The sequence below is a fragment of the Monodelphis domestica genome, chromosome 4 (assembly GCF_027887165.1).
Source record: "Monodelphis domestica isolate mMonDom1 chromosome 4, mMonDom1.pri, whole genome shotgun sequence".
Classification (NCBI taxonomy): domain Eukaryota; kingdom Metazoa; phylum Chordata; class Mammalia; order Didelphimorphia; family Didelphidae; genus Monodelphis; species Monodelphis domestica.
This window is the reverse complement of record NC_077230.1, coordinates 151,121,726-151,140,815: the sequence shown is the minus strand read 5'-3', so window position 1 is coordinate 151,140,815 and position 19,090 is coordinate 151,121,726. Positions and strand designations below refer to the sequence as shown.

Here is a 19,090-nt window from a genome sequence, read left to right as displayed (position 1 = left end):
ACTGAGTCACCCAGCTGCCCCTCCTAAGTCACTTTTGAACAACTTTTGAACACTTTTGAAAATCAAGTTCAACCCCTGAATTCTACAAATGGTGAAATTGAAACTGAAAAAGGATGAGAGATTTGTCCAAGGTTACAAAGCTAGAAAGAGTCTGAGGCAAGATATGAACTCCAAGCCCAGGACTCTGTCCACTATTCCCCTTAGTTGCCTAAACCCAAATATCTTTATAGTAAGAAGTGAGACTAACAAGCTTCTATTACATTTCCCAGCGTCCTTGTCCCTCTTATAAAATCTTTTTTAAAATTAATTCATTTAATCAATTTAGAACATTATTCCTTGGCTACAAGAATCACATTATTTCCCTCCCCCATCCTTCTCATAGCTGATGCACAATTTCATTGGGTATCACATGTGTCCTTGATCAAAACCCATTTCCATGATGTTGTTTGCACTAGGATGTTCATTTAGAGTCTACATCCCCAACAATATCCCCTCAACCCATGTATTCAAGCAGTTGTTTTTCTTTGGCGTTTTTACTCCCACAGTGTTTCCTCTAGATGTGGATAGTGGTTTTTCTCATAGATCCCTCCAAGTTGTTCAGGATCATTGCATTGCCACAAATGGAGAAGTCCATTACATTAGATTGTACCACAGTGTATCAGTCTCTGTGTACAGTGTTCTCCTGGTTCTGCTCCTTTCTCTCTGCATCAATTCTTGGATGTCATTCCAGTTCCCATGGAATTCCTGCACTTTATTATTTTTTATAAAATCTTAAATATCTCATGACCTAGGTAAGTCACTACCTAATAGCTTCAGATGAGGAATCTTACATTCAGAAAAGTGAAGTGATTCACCCAAGTTCATAGAACTTATCAATTGCAAACTGGGTGTCCCAACTTGGGTTTCTTAGCTCTGAGTCCCAGTTTTCTTTCTTTGGCACTAAACTGTGGTCTTAAGAGCAATCCCCAAAATATGGTGGATAAGTCAAAACCTTAATCTCTTAAGCTATCTCTGCTTCAGTCAGGCATTAGCTAGTTAGGTATTAACTTCTGTAAATAATCAGTTCTCTTCGTGCAGAAAAACAACTTTGAGAATTTAATTGTAGGGTTATGTGGGTTAGTTGAGTCACTAACTATTATCTAAACTTCATGTTTATTTTGGGGGGTGGGGGAAATCACTTCTTGGGTGGCAGTGTTATGTCAACTGCCTAGACAAATACACTTAACTCCTTGACCTTTAAAATGGGAGTGGGGATAGAGAGGAGAGTTTAATAATATGCAATTTAATAACTCAGCTACGATTTAAATGCAGCATTCTCACCATATTGATTTCCCTTTCTGATGGTGCAGAAACACGTCATCTATTTTGCCTATATATCTATATAGTAATTGGCACTTGCTAAGTTTCACTATGAGTCATATTTCTTCATCTTTGCCTTGTTTTCCTCATTCAACTTAAGCTCCTTGGGGGTAGGACCTGTTTTTGTTTTTCATGTTGTCCCTTCCACCTCCTAGCAACTAGCATGATCCTCCTCCATAAACATATCAGAGTGCCTTCCTGTGTATTCCCCGGGTCTAAGGCCATGCCTTGGACAGAGAAAGTGCTTTGAAAAATGCTGGTTGATTGAATGTATGAAATCAATGAATGTGTAATATGAGGGGGTTGGACTAGACCACCTCCTAGGAGGTCCTTCTCAGTTCTAACATGTTATTAGAGTTCTGGAACTTGCCAGGAACAAGACATCACAACAAGCTTTCCTCAGACTCTCCCTCGCTGGGTGAGTAACATTCACAGATTTTGCCATAAATTTAAACCCTAAAGCAGGAAACTTGATGATTTTCCTCCTCATTTGAATAACTATGATTCATCATTATTCAGTCCTGTAATGGACTTAAGAAAACTGCATGGCTCCATTCTGATCTTAGCGTGTCTGTTCCTGCAGTGATGGCTTTAAATTGTGGTTTCTAAAAGTAACCACTTCAAAAAGTGAAAAAAGAGGTTTTACTTCCAAGACATATACTTGGGTTAAATTTTTACAAGAAGACTATTTCTGGGTTTGTTTTGGTATTAGTTTTCTCACAGAGGAGGCAAAGGCTAAGAGCTTATATAGCACAGGAGTCCTTAACCTGAGGCCAGTAAACTTTTTTGTTTGTTTAAAAAAATTTTAATATATTTTTTTAAAAATACAATATAATTGATTTCCTTTTAAAACATTATTCTGTAGAGGGGTCTAGAGGGATCACTAGACTTAACCCATATACTGACAGGTGTCCTATACATGGAAAGAGCATGAATCTCTGGACTCAGAGACAAGGGAGCTAAATTCAAATCCTAGCCCAATTCTAAGTATTTGTGTGACTTTAGGTGAGATACTTCAGATTTTATAGTAAGGAGGAAGAAGTTGGAATATGTACATGTAAGCTTGTAAGTCTAATTTCTTTCTTTTTTTCAAACTACTTAATTATTGCTCTGGGGTTTATTTTCTTCATTAAAAAATGATGGTTGGATGGATTCTATGATCTCTAATATTTCTTAAAATAAAGATGTCAGATACTGGGTCTGCAAAATAAGTACAGTTGTAAGGAAGGACATTAAAATGTCATGTGGGAATATTTAACAAAATAAATTAAAATACAGTAGAACATAGATAATGTTAATATGTGGTTTTCTAAGTCAGTATATGGTCCTCAAGAATCCTTATGTGCATTTTAATGACCTCCCTTTTCTATTTGAGATTGATACCACTGCCTCAACAACTTTCAATCCCCATCCTACCATATTCACTAATCCCTCCTTTTAATGCATTAATCAAATGCACATGGAAAACATCACTGTCCTAGAACACCAGCCTAAAGATACTAGTGGGAAGGAGAAAAATCTTTACATTATAGATAGTGATCAGTTATGGGGAAAAATACAGAATGCCCTACCTTTCCCTCCTCTTCTACTCAATTAACTCCATTGGCTCCCCAATGCCTCCATGGGGCTAATACAAAATCCTCTGTTTGGCATTCAAAGCCCTTCAAAACCTAGTCCCCCTAGCCCCCACCTCGCCCCATCTAGATCCTTTCAGTCCTTTTATACCTTATTCCTCATACCCTATTCTTCCATCTAGTGACACTGGTGTCTTGGCTGTTCCAGGAACAAGATATTCAATTTCTCAAATCTGGGTATTTTCTCTGCCTTTTCCCTTTGACTGAAACATTCTTCCTCATTTCTGCCTACTGGCTTTCTGGCTTCAAGTGCCTCTAAAATTTCATTTTTTTACAGGGAGCCCTTCCTATATCCTCTTAATTCTACTACTTTCCCTCTTATTTAATTCCTATTTATCCCATATGTAGCTTGTTTGTATACATGTTTGTCTTTTTTTCCCAAAACAGACTGTGAGATTCTCCAGGATTTGGACTGTCTTTTGCCTTTCTTTCTATTGCCAGCACTTAGCACAGTGGCCGGAACTTAGTAGGCACTATAGAAGAAAGAGAGATACTGAAGGAAATACAAGGCTAGTACAGCACTTAATAAATGCTTACTGATTAACCTACTGATGGTCTTCGTAAGGCACTTTTCCTCTAAAGATCTAAAAGCAACTGAGGATGTTGATTTCCTTAAAATGCAATCATTTTGGATGATGTAGCTAGCTATTAAGCTGGTACCTATCTGCCTTCCATTCCAAAAGTATGTATACTAAGCATCCCTAACTTACTCACACATCATAGAATTATATTAGATAAATACAGAATCCTGTAGTTGAAAGGGGTCTCAGAGGTCAGCTGCCAATGAAAGGTGGAACTGGTTAAATTAGATCATGAGCAAAAGTTGAACAATTAGAAAAAAGTAGTAACTGAGGCAGCTAGCTGCATGATGATCCAGAATCCTTGGGTACTGATTGAGATGCTGTTCATTTCCTTCAACTTTCTATTCCTGCAGGGTTAAAATCAGAATTTTGGAGTTAGAAGGGACTGTAAAGACCATCTCTTCCAACTCCTTAATTTGATAAATGGGTAATTTTCCCTCATGTACAGGCTTCAATTCCTAATACATCATCAATCTTCCCTTCTTAGTCTGAAATATATTAATGTTAGGTTGTAGTTTGGGTTCTTTTTTCTCTCTCTAGGCAATGAATCTAGATCTCAGCAACCACTCAGGGCTTATTCCCTTCTCTGGCTCCATCTGTTGTGTCTGCTTTGGGTAATGTAACACCCCTCCCCATGTTCGTCTTGAAAATGACTTGTCTAGAGTTCCTACTATTCCTCAGCTGAAAAGACTGCATGGTATTGTCCTCCAAACAGATGCCTATGACATAAACATGACAGGGAAGGGAAGGTTATCCAACTCTAAATCTAAGTTACCCAGAAGCCTCTGGGAATACTTTCTGTCCTGTTGTTTTATTTTACATTTAATTTTCTCTTCAAACCAGCTACTGTGTCAATTTCATAGCTGTCAAAGTTCCACAGGATGAAGTGGGATGGAACTGAGGTCAACACTTCATGGTTATTTTAAAGTCATCTTTTCAGAAAAGGCTCACAACTAGTACATAACGATGATGATGAATGCATTCTAATGAATACCTTCTTTTTAAAATAATGATGTTCATCTAAAAGATAATTCAACTCAAATGAATCTATGATTCACCAGACCAATCTTTGTAGAGGCCAGCTTTGTTATATATTATTTGCTGTTATTAGAAATCACATTGAGTTACTTTTTATTATTCTTCTGGCAAAGCGGAAAACAAACCTTTTGATCTTACATGTTATTACAGGAAAGTGAACTGTCCCTACAAGCCCCTCAAATTTAATTAACTTTTAGATACAAAGTTCTATCCTTTTGTTTTTTATTACAATCTATTTCTCCCTTTGATTGTGTGAGTGGGTGAGATAAGGAGAGAGTTTTTTTTAGTTCTGTTTACTGCATATGATACTGCAGCCAATTCAATCAAAGGGGAAATAGGAAAGTGCCCACTGTATTTGTGCACAGTAAGCTGTTTGTAAAATCCTCTCCAGTTTCCTGCAATCAAATGTTGGCATCTCCTAAAATGACATTACACAGAGGGGCAAACATTTTCAAACCCAGCAAAAGTACAGAGGAGGTTATGCACGCAAGGAATTGGGAAAAAAAAAAAAAGGAATCCTGCAGGGGGCCATTTGTTTCCCTGATGTAAGGGATACTATGCTGGAGAAAGGTGGGGAAGATGTAGCCAAGTTCCTGTTAGATACAAAGCAATCCAGAGTTTGGAAAGAATTTAATGATGAATGATTAGATTTAGAAGAAATAATAGCTGCATTTTTTTCTGCCCACTGAACTTGCTAATGTCAATTTACTATCTGACCAACAAGAACTCCCCCAAACTTGGAGCAACCCAGGGGCACATATGTGGGGCTTAAATATTGGAGAGGATATGGAATTAAGGTAGAACACTTAACCAGATTCAGTCCTTGTAGGTGCTAAACTCCTCTCTGTCACAATCTACCTGAGAGCAGGTAGGGTGTGGGGGTATGGAGGGGAGACACTGACAGTCTGTATTTCATCTATAAAATGAAGGGATTATACTAGATGATTCCCAAGGTTCCTTCCAGGTCTATGTGCCTCCAATCACTAAGCTATAAGAAGGGATTTTAAGATCCTTCTCTACAAATGTGAAAAGGCTATGATGACAACTGAATATCCCCACGCTGTTCTGTCTAACATCAGATTCCACAGCCCATGCTTTAAATGGCAGGACCTTACCTAGCCAGCAACAGTGAATATGTAAGTTAAGAAAGATTTTCAGAGGTCATTCATTTGGTACAATGAGAGGATCACTATATTTGCAATCAGAAGATCTGGATTTGAATTCAGACTCTGATTTTAAATACCTCCTTTGTGATCTTGGGCAAACTGCTTAACTTTCCTGAGGTAGAGTTCTTCATTTATAAAAGGAAGGCATTGGAATAGATAGCCTCTAAGATTTCTCCCAATTATAAATCTGTGATGTTCTGATTTTCATATACCCATCATTTAACCAATTCTTTTTCAGCCATAACAAATTCAGTAACTTAACTGAACATCAAAAACAAAGGGTAAATGCTATCTTCAACTTTCTGAGTAGCCCTTTCCCTGCTCCCTTTAGAAAGGAGGTGGGGGAAGAATCTTATAGTATTTCTTCCCTCAGAGAGGCACCTTTTTACTAGAGCAGACCCAGTTTGCTCTCTTGTGATGGTAATTCTGACCCCCCTTCTTGGCAGGAGATACCTAGTAGTTGAATATATGCCTGCTGACAGTTGCCTGGATCTGCTTTAGTACTGAACCCTTAATGGGGTGTCACTGAGGTTAAGGTAATAATAACTGCCTGTCAATTGGTGGCTGGATTCTGAGAGCTCAGCCTCTCTTGGGAGAGGTTTGCTTGCTCTTGTTAAATCAGCTTTTTCTACTCTGTGTCAAGTTATCGCTGATCTGATCCCTTCTTAGGAATCTTTTTCCTTTCTCTCTTGAATAATATACTTGCCACTAACAAAGTTCTGGGTCTGTTTCTCTTTGTGACAGTAAACAAATTGAACTTTGCTAGGAATGGAACATTCGGAGAAAAACAGAGTCATAGAGAGAAGATGGCAGGAAGAGAGGGAAAGGAAAAACACAAAGACAGACAGAGAATCTTGCATTTCCCCAAATTTTTCATCTGCATATTTTCATTTTTTGTCTTAGGATATTCCTGTTAATACAGAAGCTGGAAAGAGGTTTAGCTCCACAAAGTGTAAGGAAAGATGCATTTTTATTTTTTTAAGTGCAATTTACAGACCAGAGAAGCTTAAAGTTTTGTTTTATTTTGTTTTTAATAGATCCTGTCTATTTCAAAATAAAATAGAAATACTTTGAGATTTTCTTATCCATTTCTCACTCGTTTCATTCCTTTTTGTTTTTTAACCTATTTCTTCTTCCCATACCTTTCCTTGGGATTTGAATTCTCCTTAGAATGTGATTATATCATTGTCCTATTATCCAGAATACCTCTCCCTCAGCTGCCTTGTCACAGAGAACCTCTTCTTAAAAACCTACTACAAGGGAAGGTACAGGGGAAAGTCTCTTAGGATTTAAAACTATTGGGGCATTTAGAGGTCATTTTTTTCCAAGCCACCCAATTTTACAGATGATGAAACTAAGGTCCAGAGAGATGGAATAAATTGCCCAAAGTCACACAGCTGTTAAATGGAAGAGCTGAGATTCTGTCCCAGGTTTCCTGACTCCAGTATATAAGACTGCTTCATTTCTGTGCACAACTAAGTCGATGGCTATTATTAGTGTCCCTCTAATGCTCAACAGGCAAAAAGAGATAGTATCAGAGCCCACAGTGGCAACTGGGATTACTTCTCTTTTCTGTTTTTCCCCTTCTCAACATAAAGCTCTGATTGGAGCTTGGGGATTCAAGTTATTCCTAGTGATAGTGATGAAGACTTATAGTTGGAGAATTCAGAGAAGCAATATCTTAGAAATTCTTGCATGGTCAAACATGATCATTAATGTTCTGATCCTAGCTATACATGGAGCTTGTGGAGAGGAAATTAAATGTAAAAGAATATATATAAAAGATGAAAATCAAAGATAGGAAACTGAAGATTAGTGCAAAAGATTAGCCTGTTCCCTTACCAATATTGTCAGGCAGACAGATTCTTGAAGGAGCTACGAATGGATTAAAAAAAATGTTCCAGAAAGTAATTTGGAATTGTAATAAAAGTGACTAAAATGTGCATACTCTTTGACTTAAATCTCATTAAGCATATACTCCAGGGTGGTTAAAAAACAAGAAAGGAAAAGTCCTATAAACACCAAAATATTCATAGCAGTATTTTGTGTGTTAGCAAAGAAATGATAAAGTAAGCATTCACTGTTTAGGAATAGCTAAACCAAGAACCTGAAGCCTTTTGAAAGCCAGTCTTGCTTTGACTTCTTCATGAAAATGGCTAAACAGAAGACAGCATCAGTTTCTGATATTGTTTTCTCTTTTTTCCAATTTTTAGTATCCTTGACAAGCCCCAGCAAACATGAGATATACCAAGTCTTAATGCCATCTGATGCTATTAAGAACAGAAAAAGAAGTTTGCATGTGAAACTATAAATCTTCATTACATCCAGTGATTTATAAAGCATATGATGACTTTAGCATGTAAGCTCCAAAGTTATTTTACTTCTCTATTTTTTCTTAAGAATCTCCTGTTTTCTTCTGGGCACTTAAAAAAATTACAGCATTATTTTTCACTTTTAACAAAGCTGCCAGATATAACCAACTTTGGCATAAAGACCCTGAAAGAAATTCCAACTAAAAGAAACCTTCTGAAGACTATTCTTTTTTTTATTTATGCTCCCCCCCCCATACATCCTATTGATTTCTCAGTCTATCCCTAATGCCCATCTGTAGAGCAAGTCCAGCCTCCAAAAACGATCAGATAGGTAATCCTTGGTAGTCACTTAACCTTTAATTTCCCAATGCTCTAAGCAGCTCTCCAAGACTTTAAGAGGCAGAGAAGGGGGGGCAGCTAGGTGGATCAGTGGATGGAGAGCCAGGCCTAGAGACAGGAGGTCCTGGGTCCAAATCTGGCCTCAGACACTTCCTAGCTGTGTGACCCTGGGCAAGTCACTTAACCCCCATTGCCTAGCCCTTACCATTCTTCTGCCTTGGAACCAATACACAGTATTGATTCTAAGACAGAAGGTAAGGGTTTAAAACATCTTTTTTTTAAAAAAAGAGGCAAAGAAGGTACCAATCTGAACTGAAAGAGGGAATCTAGGCACCCAGTCCCCATCCAATTCACATTAAAAGAAAAGGGATTCCTTAGTATGACCTATTTAATGTTAGCAGTCGATGGTTATTTTTTCTCCTCCCCCAAATATGGCTTCAGTGTCTGGAAAGGGCTCAAATCTGCCTTTTCTGACCTTATTTCACATCGCCCCCTTTGATACAGTCTACTGTTCAGCCAAATGGACCATTGGCTTGTTCTCCAAACTTAGCATTCTGTCTCAAGTACCATGCATTGGACCAAGCCATTGTCTGTGCCTAGGATACACTTCCTCATCATCTGGGCCTTTCAAATTCTTTCTCTTCCTTCAAGACCAGTTCAGATATGACCTCCGTCCTAAAATCTACCTTGATTTTCCTCCCCTAATCACCAGAGAGCAAGTATTCTCTCAAGTATTTCATGACTGTCAACACGATTTCTAACTCTATCACTCACTTTGTCTCTATCTTCATCACTCCCTTAGATTTATTTGCATAAATTTCATCTATCTCTCAATAAAACTAACTCCTTGAATGAAGGATCTGTATTATCTATGCCTCTGCATCTTCAATGCCTTCTAAATAGAAAGAACTTTAAAATATTGGTTATTGTCTCTAAATTGAACAGAAGTCATTAGCATGAAGCCACCAATTCTCTTGATTTTCAGTCCTGTGATTATATTATGAACCCACCTTCTTTACTACAACTTCCCTATTTCTTTTAAGAGCACAGCCATTCTTCCAATCTTCCAGGTTGAAAACTTCAGTCATCCTAGACTAGACTCTTCATTCTCCCCTAGTTTTATATCCAATATGTTGCTAAATCTTACCGATTCTTCCTTCACAATATTTCTTCTATCAGTCCCTGCTCCTCCACTCACAGAGATACCAAGCTAATTTAGGTCATCACCTCTTATAAAGGCAATAACAATAGATACTTGGTCTCTTTTCCTCTCTCTAGTATCTTTCTTCTCCAATCCATCCACCATTCAGCAGCCAATGGGATACTCCTAAAGCACAAACCTTATCATGTCTTCCCATGTTCAAAAAGCTCCATGGACTTCTGAGAGCCTCTAGGATCAAATTCAAACCCCTCTGGCATTTAAAGCCCTTTATAACCTGATTCCACCCTATCTCTCTCCAATTATCTACATCATTCCCCTTCACAGACTCCTCAGTAATCATTTCAAACCACTGAGCATTGCAAGGACAGTTTGATACATCAGAGACTTTCCAGAAATAAAAGATCCTTTAAGTAGTCGTGTGGAATTCTTTTCAACCTCTTCCTGGAGAGCAAAACAATCCCATAAGACCAAGCACAACCCCAATGAAGAGTCCAAACTGTATCCCCCCCCCCCCATCAACTCTCCACCTTCCATAAAAATAGGTTAGAGGACCATTGCTCATCTTAGATAATTAAGTTTAACTTGGAAACAGAAAGAAAGGACTCAAACATGCTGTTTGAAACTCCCCTTGATTAACTGTTCCATATAAATTTGTCAAAACATTTGTCCATTCAATAATTTAATCACATATTCTGTTTGATTTTATTATTTTTACATATCTTCTTTCTCTTTTGAGGCAGCTAGATGGCTCAGTGGATGGAGTACCGAGTCTGGAACCAAGAAGACCTAAGTTCAAATCCAGCCTCAAACACTCGCTGTGTGAGCCTGGGCAAGTCATTTAACTTCTATTTCTCTTAGTTCATTAGAGAAAGAAATGGCAAGTCACTCCATTTTCCTTAAGAAGAAAACTCCATGGAAAGTACGGCCCATATTGTCATAAAGAGTCGGATATGACCAAACAATAAAAATCTCTTTTGAGCTTCACAACAACCCTATAAGGGTAGGTGTTTCATGATCTACTGTTTTTCAAGTCTTGCACATTATCCTGGACTCCATAGTCCAGCCAAACTGATTCTTTTCCTATTCCTAACACAGGACATTCTATCTCTCACTTCTGTTAGTTTGGACAGTCTATCTGTCCATCTCAATGCATGGATTATACTTTCCCACCTTCAGTCCATCAGTCAAACAAACAGTATTTATTAAGTACCTACTATGTGCCAGGCATTGTACTAAGTGCTGAGGATGAAAAGAAAGGCAGGAAAAAAGACACTTACAGTCAAGTGTAGGAGACAACATATAAATAACTATGAACAAACAAGTTAAATATAGGATAAAAGTGGACAGGAAAGAGAGAGAGGAAGGAGAAGAGGAGGGAAAGGTAAGGTAAGTGGAAAGGGCATACTTGGTGGTGAATATGATAAAGAGCCAGCAGAGTTGTTTGAAATGGGAGTGGAAAAGATCACACAATCAGACAATGTGACAAGTGAGTGAATAATAAACTGAAATGGGGAGAGACATGAGATACTGAGGCCAACCAGAAGACTATTGCAATAGTCCAGATATGAGGTGATAATGGTCTATACAAGGGTGGTGGTGGAGTTAGAGGAGAGAAGGGGATATATATTAAAAGATGTCCAGAAGATGGAATCAATAGGGCTTGCAAACTGATTAGATTTGGGAGAGGAGGAGGGAGGAAAGGAGGAAGGGAAGAGAGAGAGAGAAAGACAGACAGAGACAGAGAAACAGGGAAAGAATGAGAGACAGAGAGAAAGACAGAGAAGCAAAGAGAGAGAGAAAGAGAGAGAGAGAGACAGACAAAGACAGGAAGAGGGAGACAGAGACAGAGGGAGACAGAGAGACAGAGAGAGAGACAGAGACAGAGGAGATAAAGAGACAGAAATAATGAGAGACAGAGATAGAGGGGGAGAGAGACAAAGAGACAGAGAGGGGGGAGGGAAGGAGGAATGAAGGTAGGGAAGGAGAAGAGAGGGAAAGAAAAATTGAAAATAATACCCAAGTTTTGGTAACTGGGAGAATGGTGGCTTCCTCAATAGTTAGAGGGAATATTAGGAGGAGAAAGATGAGTTTAATTCTCATTATGTTGAGACTAAATTGTCTACAGGATACCTAGCTTGAGATGTCTAAGAGGCAGCTGGAGATTGAGACTAGAAGTCAAGAAGTTAGGGATGGATAAAGTATCTGAAAATCACCTGTGTAGAGATAACTGAATCCAGAGCTTAGGCAATACTGCTCAGTTGATAATGTTCTTCACCTTCTACTGAAATTACTTTGTTTTTATTTATATATGTATTTATTTTTTCATATGCACATTTTCCCCTCAAATCCCTAAGAGAATATAAGCTTTCTGAGGGCTAACAGGACTTCATCTTTGTCTTTGTATCCCTGCAATGGGAGCAAATTGTATACTACAAAGCCTGGCAAATAGTAAATGCTGGTTGAATTGAAGTCATTTAATCCCTCTGATCTTCAACTTACTTGTCTCAGGTTGAAAAAAATTAAGAATTAGAAAAATAAAAGAAGCACAGCTGTGAAATATGATCTAGTTTATAGGTTCTTTGCAGATAAACAGTATGTTAGGCATTTTTTTCTTCACATTTGCAGCTCCCCCTTCCCCCACATTCCCTAGCATAGTACTTCCTTCTTCATCTCAAAGGATCAGTAATTTTGTGAGTATGAGCACTCCCTCCAAATCATAAGCCGTCTGTTTTAGAAGACAGTCTTCATGAGTTGCTGTGGTAATCTGTAATGATCCTTTGCCCTATGGCTAACCTTCTGGTGATGAGTCACTCCAAACCTAGCTAGCCTGGTCCTCAGATGATAGATACACAGTCCATCACTGAGCCCCTGCTCAAAGCCTTTTCAACTTGGAACAACTTGGAACAACCAGCCAGAGCTTGTGTTCTGCTGACATAGTCTCGGCAAATCCAAGATCAGTAACCTCCATGCCACAAGGAAATATCAAGTGAGGGTGTTACTGTTGGCAGAAATAGGGCATAATAAGGCTTCAATAAAAACTTGTTGATGAACTGATGAAAGGCATTAGCAGTAAAGAAGTAGAATTTAAGAGTGCTGGCCTTGAAGCCAGAAAGACTTGAGTTCAAATCCTGCCTCTGATACAGACTGGCTGTGTGACCCTGGATAAGTCACTTAACCTTGGAGTCTTTTAAGCAACTCCCTTAGTCAAGGGTTCTCCTTTTAAAACACACACACACACACACACACACACACACACACACACACACAAACACCTTACTTTCTGTCTTATGGTTCAAAAGCAGAAGAGCAGTTAGGATTAGGCAATTAGAATTAAATGACTTGCCCAGGGTCACACAGCTGGGCAGTGTATGGGGTCACATTTGTACACAGGACCTCCTTCTCTCCAGGCATGAATCTCTATCCACTGAGCCACCAGCTGCTCCTTAACTGAAGATTCTTAACTCTTGTTTCATGGATCCCTTTGGCAATATGTTGAATCCTAAAGACCCCATCTCAGAAGAATGTATTTAAATGTAAAAAATAAAGTACATAAGATTACCAAAGTCAATTATGTTGATATATTATTAAAAAAAATTTTTTCAGAACAAGCTCACAGATACTCTGCTCTAAGAGTAAAGACTGCAAGACAATGCCAACTTGCAATGGCAGAAGAGATCTCTTTACTAACAAAATCAAAGGTCCTCTCCTGATATTAGGACTCCAAAAGAAACTCCTTCAAACATCTAGGGAGATATAGATGCTCCTTGGTATCAGGTGCATCTTTGTTGTGCATGACATTGTCAAGAAAAGAAAGGGATGGCAAAAAGGTTAGTTATTTAACTAAGAAATATACTATCTGCAAGTTGAGAAAAGGAAAAGGCAAGAGGAAGGGAAGAAGCATTTACATAGGGTCTATTATATACTAGTCACTGAAAGGAACTACAAGGTTCATTGTGAGACCTGGTTTTCCCTGAGTCACAATGTAATTGTCAAAGACTTTTTAGGAAAGAAGCCACTTCAAGAGGTCTCCCTCATCGACTACTCATACTCTTCCAGAGCAGCACGTAAAGGCTTTGAACCTGCCCCCCCCCATCTACCCTCCCCAAGTAGCTGCTAATTGTACCGCCCACCCAACCACCCAGGGTTTTTCCTTCCTGAGCAATATGTAGATAGCCAGATGGGGATGGTAAAGATGTAATGAAGAATCATTGATGAATGCAGTCTCCCAGAATGCCTGAAAGCTCCAAAAGAACTTTAATTTTCAGGCAAAGAATTTAAGATCAAAGGTCCATTGACTTACAACTGGAGATCTCTAGGGGAGAAGTAAGCACAGTAATTAATAAATGCTTGTTGAACTGGAGATCCTTCCTTCATTGTACAGATGAGGAAACTGAGACCAAGAAAGGTTAACTGATTTGTCCAAAATTATCCGGGTCACTAGCTAATGGTAGAGTCAAGATTTGAAACTTGATATCCCTCCAAAACTATTCCTCTTTTCCCACTATGATTTATGAAAATTTCAGTGGTCCTTCATTTCTGTAGTTAAAATGTACGTTTAATTTAAAAAAAAAAAATGTTAAAGGAGTCAACTGTCCTACCACCGTCTTCACCAACAAAATGATAGAAAAGCAACTGAATGACCCACCAAAAGAGAAACCTCACAAGGACTCAAATTTACATTTCACCGGCGCAAAGCAAGAGCCCCAGAAACTCTCCCTGCAACTTACTGTCCCTTCTCCCTTCTCCTCTCCAGCCCCAGCTCCTCTTCGGAAGCGCAGCCAGTGAATCCCTCTTCCCACCCCCAGGGTGCCCGTCTTTTCCCAAAAGTTCGCTTCTGCTCGATTTGTGCACGCCAAGCGCCCCCTTCACCTGTCCTCAGCCAGCCAAGGCAAGAGACTGTTGTCTCAGCTCCTGCTGCGCTCCACTATCACAGCGGTGCAGCCGGAGCCTCTGCCGCCTCAGCCCGACCAACACGCTCACCTCCCTGGAGGTCTCTAGTCCAGAACCCTTCTCTACCTGCAGCGAGCAAGCTCCCAGCGGCTGGGAACCCCAGCACAGCTCCCTGCCCCCACACACAGACGCACACCTCTCCAGCCGGATCTTTTCTGCTTCAAACCCCGCAGGCAGGCCAGGGACTGAGCCAGACCTGGAAGGGCATGGGTGAGAAATGTGGGGCAGGAGCTGAAGCCGGCGGTAGCCCTGACAGGAAATTGAACCAGTGATTCACTGAAGCTCTTGTGGGGGGAGGGGGGAATTTTCACTGCAACCCCCCCCTCACCCCATTTCCCCTCGCCCAGCCATCCCTCTCCTTTGGCTCCCCTCGTCGCTCACCAGCGCCCTTTACAGCAGCTACCCGGTCCCCCTCCTGGCGGCTCTCCGCAAGCTCTCTTGGCTCCCCAAGCGCGCCCCGAGATGGGACGAGGCCTCGGCTGCAGGGCGCAGAACGGGGCGGGCTGGGCTGGGCAGGGGAAGGGCAAGTCAGGGCGGGGCTGGGGGGCACCCTGCATCACCTGGGGCGGGCTGGGCCAGGAGCCCAGGGAGGGGAAGGGAGGAGACGAGAAGGCTAGGGAAGGGAGGAGGCAGGTAAACCCCAAACTTCCCCTAAGGGAATCTATCTGCCTTGGCTCCTAACTTTGAGCTCCTGTTTGCGAAGGAGAAGTAGTGCCGGGACACCGGGGGCTTTGTACAGCGAGTGAGAAGGTCTTCATTTGTGAGTCCCGAAGTTTTCACTTTGACTGGCATTTGGGGAGCAAAAAGCTATGAAATCCCGGGCAGAAACTTAGAGTGTGAAAAGCGGACATGTTGGATCCTGGATCATGACGGCCCAAATCTGGATTTTGCACAGGAACTAGTTCTGGGTCTATGACCTGGGTCGTCTCTTAACTCTCCCAGTCTTACATAAATTAATACTTACATTATCAATCTCACCAGATTGTTGGGAGGAGCAAATAAAATAACTTTTAGCCAGTCAATAACCATTTTTAAATTTTTTAATTTCTTTTATTAATGATTTGGAGTATGTTTGCAAGCACTTATTTATTTTTATTTTATTTTATTTCAATGGTTACATGATTTTTGTAGTCTCCTCCCCTCTTCCCTCTCCCTCCAGGAGCTGACAAGCAGTTCCACTGGGTTACACATATATTATCACTCAAAACCTGTTTCCTTATTGTTCATTTTTGTTTTAGAATAATCTTTTAAAACCCAAACCCCAAATCCTATACCCATATAAACAAGTGATAAATCGTGTTTTCTTCAGTGTTTCTACTCCCACAATTCTTTCTCTCGATGTGGATAGCTTTAATTCTCATAAGTCCCTCAGGATTGTTCTAGACCATTACATTGCTTTTAGTAGCAAAAATCAATTACATTTGATCATTCCACAATGTTTCAGTTATTTTGCATAACGTTTTCCTGGTTCTGTTTATTTCACTCTGAATCATTCATGTAGGTTTTTCCAGTTCCTACAGAAGTCCATTGATTCATCATCATAGCACAATAGTATTCCATCACCATCATATATCACAATTTGTTCAGCCATTCCCCAATCATGAGACATCCTCTCATTTTCCAATTTTTTGCCACCACAAAAAGTGCAGCTATAAATATTTTTTGTACAAGCAGATCCTTTCCCGTTTTTTTTTTAATCTCTTTGGAATACAACCTAATATTGGTATTACTGGATCAAAGGACATTCATTCTTTTGAAACCCTTTGGGCATAATTTCAAATTGCTTTCCAGAATGGTTGGATTAAATGCACCAGCAATGCATTAGTGTCCCAATTTTGCCACATCCCCTCCAACATTTATTATTTTCCTTTACTGTCATATTGATTCAATAACCATTTATTTATGGCCTACTACATGCCAGGAATATAGGTTGAACTGGGGAAACAAAGACAAGCAAAAACAGAGTCCTGGCTTTCAATAAGCTCATATTCTAAGGGAGAGGCAACACACAAATAAGTAGGTGTGTGTATAATATATATGTGCTTTCTAAATCTTAAAGTACTAAATAAAATTTACATATATTCACTTCAAAACAACCTGGTATGATGGATAGATATGACTTGGGAATCAGAAAGTCTTGGATTCATGTTCTGCCTCTGACTCTTAATAACTGTGTGGCCTTAGGCAAATCACTTAACCTCTTAGTGTCCCAAGTGATTCTTTAAGATTATAAACTTCAGAGCAGGTGGCTACACCGATAGGACAAATTTCCTCAGAGAGCTTCTTGTAGCAATGAAATCATAGCCCAAATGTTTTGTTTTGTTTTGTTTTTAAAGCAAGTCATAGGAATTACTGTCACCTTAAACTAGTCCACTTCCTCATTTTATAGAGGAAAAAATTGAGAGATGAAGCAACTTGGCCAAAGTGGTGAATTTATTAATTCCAGAACCAGGAACATAATCTAAATAGTGTGTGTGGGGGGGTGTTTTTTCCTGTTCCCAATTCTTCTATTAGATAATTCTTCCCACCAGGCAGTGGTGTTTACTAAAGTGCCCCAACCCTTAATTCAAAAACTTGGATATAAACTCAGGAGGCAGCTAGATGACTCAATGTATAGAGCACTAGGCTTGGAATCAGGAAGACCTGAGTTGAAATGTGGGCTCAGACACTCAGACACTAGCTGTGTGACCCTGGACAAGTCATTTAACTTATGTTTGCCTTAATCCATTGGTGCAAGAAATGGCAAATCATTCCTGTATCTTTGCCAAGAAAACCCCCTAAAGGGTCACAAAGAGTAGGACTCAATTGAACAACAAAGCAATGACCAAATTTTAGCTTTCTTTATTATTATTCCTCACCCTACCACAATATGCTGGCCTATCAACAATATAGCCAGACTAGTCTAATATGTCACCAAAATAATACTTTTCATTTAAATAATGTTTAATTTTTCAGTGTACTTTCACAAACACTTTAATCAAGTCTCATGAGAAAGTTTTAAGTAAGATAGGAAGGCATTATCGAACTAAGGGGCATTTAACATTCAATAATTTTACTTCCACTGTAAGGATTAATAATCAAGGCAAAAAAAAAATTATGAGACTGCTCCAAGGCCATAGAACTAAATAAGAATCAATCCTCTTGATCCTTTGTTTCACTGGAGGGTGAAAAAATCCTCTAAATACCCTATGCCTCTTTAATACAGGGTTTTTGCAATATGGATGCTCCATGAACTATGTGACTAAATGAGATTGGACCAATCCCAAATCACCTAGTTAGCCTTCTCTTGGCTTTTTCATTGGATAGGTCGCTGGTTAATGGACTTTGGAAAGAGAGCTCTCCTCTTGAGAAGTTAATTGCCATGCAATATTACTGTAATGGAGGGACACCTAGGTGGCGTAGGTGATAAAGGGCCAAGCCTGGAGTCAGGAAGCCTCATCTACTCTGAGTTCAAATTTGGCCTCAGCTAACTATTAGTTGTGTGACCCTAAACAAGACATTTAAGCCTGTTTGCTTTTTTTTCCTCATCTGTAAAATGAGCCATAGAAGGACACTCCATTATCTTTGCCAAGAAAGCCCCAAATGGGATTACAAAGAATCAGACGTGACTGAAATGAACAACAACCATAAAATTACTGTAATATAGAGGGAAGGAGTAGAAATAGCACACTTTTCTAAGAGCTGGTTAAAGCATAGTGAGGAGCAGGCACTTAGAGGATCACTCCCAAGGAACCAGCCCACCCCTATAGTTTCTTGGTTTCTGTTTTCTGCACTCATGTGGCTGCTTGTGCCTGAGCAACCTTTCTGCTGCCCATGATTTTGGCAGCAATAGAGATGCCTGCAAATGTGAATGCCACCCAGACAGGACCGAGAATCAGTCAGGATTGTACAAGTCCTCTCCCAACTATTTTTCTGCCCTGCTAAATGACCTTGGTTGGGCATGTTCCTTCACTTTACATTTTTCCCAACAAGAAAGTCAAGCAGGGTCTTGGATCTTCTTCACCTGTTCTTAGGCTCCATGCAGGTCTAATTCCTTCTTCAGGGAGACACCGAGTGACTTTGGGAATACAAGCCAAGGCTGGTAATAAGTCAGAAGGACTGATAGAAAACTGTGATGTGATTTACCATATTTTAAAAATTCATTCATTCTGGGAAATCACTTTTTGATGACTTCTAGCCTTCTACCTATAAAGATTTTTAACTTTTTCTTTTGATACCTTTAATTCAGTTCTTCCCTGTGTGTGCTTTTATTTATCTCAAATGAATGGGAACAGATCAGAAGGTCAACTCCCCACCCAAATAAAAAAAATTGGTGTGCTCCTTTATTTAGAGGAAACCTCTGCCTTCCTAACTGTGTTTTGCTTAGGCTAAAATTAAAATTGGTCTGCTCATTTTAAAAATAATATTCTTTAAATAAAACTGTATGATTTTTAATAAAAACTATTACCTTGATCTGTAAGGGGTAAATTTTGGGGGTTTTGACTAATATATTATACTAATGGTCACCAAGGATTAATTCAAATCCCAATAAAATACTCAAGTCAGTTTG

General features: G+C 39.5%; 1 protein-coding gene and 1 long non-coding RNA gene across 6 annotated transcripts in view; one reads left to right on the top strand and one right to left on the bottom strand.

The window, feature by feature from the left end:
- LOC103103355 (uncharacterized) overlaps positions 1–12,860 on the top strand; it is a 61,747-nt gene extending 48,887 nt beyond the window's left edge. The window contains exon 3 of the long non-coding RNA XR_001629919.2: positions 10,332–12,860. This is a non-coding gene — a long non-coding RNA (uncharacterized LOC103103355). The remainder of the gene's footprint in view (positions 1–10,331) is intronic.
- LYPD6B (LY6/PLAUR domain containing 6B) overlaps positions 1–15,038 on the bottom strand; it is a 261,748-nt gene extending 246,710 nt beyond the window's left edge. For 3 of the 5 annotated variants that reach the window (XM_007494140.3, XM_007494146.3, XM_056793828.1), the window contains exon 1: positions 14,923–15,038. The gene's annotated coding sequence lies outside the window, so the exon portion shown is untranslated. Of the gene's footprint in view, positions 1–14,571; positions 14,788–14,922 lie in introns of those variants that run through there. The other 2 variants (XM_007494142.3, XM_007494141.2) reach the window with 2 other exon arrangements.
- Positions 15,039–19,090: the final 4,052 nt, after the last annotated feature.